This window comes from Loxodonta africana, chromosome 8, assembly GCF_030014295.1.
Source record: "Loxodonta africana isolate mLoxAfr1 chromosome 8, mLoxAfr1.hap2, whole genome shotgun sequence".
Lineage (NCBI taxonomy): Eukaryota > Metazoa > Chordata > Mammalia > Proboscidea > Elephantidae > Loxodonta > Loxodonta africana.
Window position 1 is genome coordinate 6,044,827 of NC_087349.1, and position 3,032 is coordinate 6,047,858.

General features: G+C 42.9%; 1 pseudogene; it reads left to right on the plus strand.

Annotated features, from left to right (window-relative positions):
- The first annotated feature begins 205 nt into the window (after window positions 1–205).
- LOC111748931 (olfactory receptor-like protein OLF3) lies at window positions 206–2,594 on the plus strand (annotated as a pseudogene).
- The last annotated feature ends 438 nt before the right edge of the window (window positions 2,595–3,032 follow it).

The following is a 3,032-nucleotide window of genomic DNA, read 5'->3' on the forward strand; positions in this document are numbered from 1 at the left end:
ATGCTGGGTCTAGTTTACATATTTAAGGTGACTCTTTAAATTTTGAACCACATTTTTCTTCATTGTTTATCACTTTACCTACCATTGCCACCTACCATCATCTCCTTTCCCTGGAATTTGAGCTAAGTTGGTTAATACATAGAGCTAACAAAATTTTATTTCATTATCTGTAGGTTTCAAATGAGTCTCCCTAGACCAAATCAGGTGCTTATGAAGTCACTGGTGCAGGGTGGATGTAACGCTTATTGGGATGAAGCCCATCGTCTGGGATCGGAACGACCAGGCAAAGGTTGGCTGAACACATGCAACATGCTTTTTCATGGTTCTCTGATTCAACAGTTTCTGTTATTTCTCACTCTCTCTGCAGATGAATAATCCTCACTTTTTTAATGGGAACAAACAACCGGACGTGGGTGAGTGAAATTATTCTCCTTGGCCTGTCCAGTGACTGGGGCACTCAGGTATCACTCTGTGTCCTATTCTTGGTCATGTACCTGATGACAGTGCTGGGGAACTTTCTCATCATTCTTCTGATCAGACTGGACATCCGATTCCACAAACTCATATATTTGTTCCTCACCAACATCTCCCTCGTTGACATCTCTTATGCAATGAGCATAGTCCCTCAAGTATTGGTGCATTTTCTTAGGGAATATAAAGTAACTCCCTACCTGAGCTGTGCAGCTCGGCTATTTTCCTCCCTGGGCTTGGGTGGGATTGAGTTTGTTCTACTGGCAATGATGGCATATGACCATTACATGGCTGTGTATGAGCCCCTGCGATACTCAGCCATCATGACAGAGGGCTATGCGCTGGGCTGGCTGTTTCATCCTGGGTCAATGGCTCCATAAACTCTCTCTTGCATACTGCCCATTGCCTTTCAGCTTCCCATGTGCTCAAAGATATCATTGATCACACATCTTGTGAACTCCTAGCTGTGCTCAGGCTGGCCTGTGTGGACACTTCCTCCAATGAGGTTGCAATTACGGTTTCCAGCATCATCCTGTGATGACACCATTCTGCCTGGTTCTCTTGTCCTACGTCCGGATCATCTCCACCATCCTAAAGATTCAGTCCACAGAGGGAAGGAGGAAAGCCTTCCACACATGTGCCTCTCATCTCACTGTGGGTGCCCTGTGCTATGGGGTGACCATTTTCACTTGCATCCAGCCCTGCTCCAGCCCCTCAGTCCTCCAAGAGAAGATGATCTCACTCTTTTATGCCATTTTAACATGCTTCCTGAACACCATAATTTATATTCTGAGGAATAAGGAGGTGAAGGTTGCCTGGCAGAAGCTCTTAGGACAATTTTCTGAGTTAATATCAAAACTGGCAACTCACTGAATTATGAGACTCACACAGAGAAAAGAGCTTTGCCTCTGTGTTCCCCACACAACTCAGCTATGACAGGTGTAGTGTGCATTGCCCTGGCCACCATGAAGGAGATGACAGAAACTTTTTTGGTGCTGTTTGGTAGGAGGCTCAGTGGTTCTGCTGTGATGTAGGAAGTGGAGGATTTTTTATGTCAAAGCATCACGTTCTGTGAAGTTAAGCACTTCTGTATTAGACTTTCCCAGGCATACTCAATCTCCATTCCCATGGACCCAGAATTTTGAAATAAACAAACTATTGTTTTGAGTTGCCACATTATTTGTAATCATGGACCTATTCGTGGATCTAGCCTTAGGCCACTAGTTTGCATTCATTTACATTTTGAAAACACTAACGGTGTTTCCACTGGGAACACAATGCATTTTCACATCTGACACTCACTTAAAATAATGATGGTGTAGGTACTCACACTTCCATGTGTCTATCAGTTTGTCTTACTGTGGGGGCTTGCTTGTTGCTGTGATGCTGGAAGCTATGCCACTGGTATCCGAATACAAGCAGGGTCACACATGGAGGACAGGTTTCAGCTGAGCTTCCAGACTAAGACAAACTAGGAAGAAGGACCCGGCAGTCTATTTCTGAAAAGCATTAGCCAGAGAAAATCTTAGGAATAGCAGCAAAACATTGTCTGATACAGTGCTCGGAGATGAGCCTCCCAGGTTAGAAAGCACTCAAAAGACAGCTGGGGAAGAGCTGCCTCTTCAAAGTAGAGTCAACCTTAATGATGTGGATGAAGTAAAGCTTTCGAGACCTTCATTTGCTAATGTGCCATGACTCAAAATGAGAAGAAACAGCTGCAAACATACATTAATAATCGGAAAATGGAATGTACGAAGCATGAATCTAGGAAAATCAGAAGTCATTAAAAATGAAATGGAATGCATAAACATCAATATCCTAGGCATTGGTCAACTGAAATGGACTGGTATTGCCTGTTTTGAATCAGACAATCAGATCATCTACTATGCTGGGAATGACAACTCAAAGAAGAATGGTGTCGCATTCATCGTCAAAAAGAACGTTTCAAGATCTATCCTGACGTACAACACTGTCAGTGATAGGATAATATCCATATGCCTACAAGGAGGACCAGTTAATATGACTATTCAAATTTGCACACCAACCCCTAAGGCCAAAGATGAAGAAACAGAAGATTTTTATCAGCAGATGCAGTCTGAAATAGATCGAACATGCAACCAGGATGCATTGATAATTACTTGTGATCGGAATCTGAAAGTTGGAAACAAAGAAGAAGGATCAGTAGTTGGAAAATATGGCCTTGGTGATAGAAACAATGCTGGAGATCGAATGATAGAATTTTACAAGACCAAGGACCTCTTCATTGCAAATACCTTCTCTCACCAACATAAATGGCGACTATACACATGGACCTCGCCAGATGGAATACACAGGAATCAAATTGACTACATCTGTGGAAAGAGATGATGGAAAAGCTCAATATCATCAGTCAGAACAAGGCCAGGGGCCAACTGTGGGACAGACCATCAATTGCTCACGTGCAAGCTCAAGTTGAAACTGAAGAAAATCAGAGCAAGTCCACAAGAGCCAAAATATGACCTTGAGTATATCCCACCTGAATTTAGAGACCATCTTAAGAATAGATTTGATGCTTTGAACAC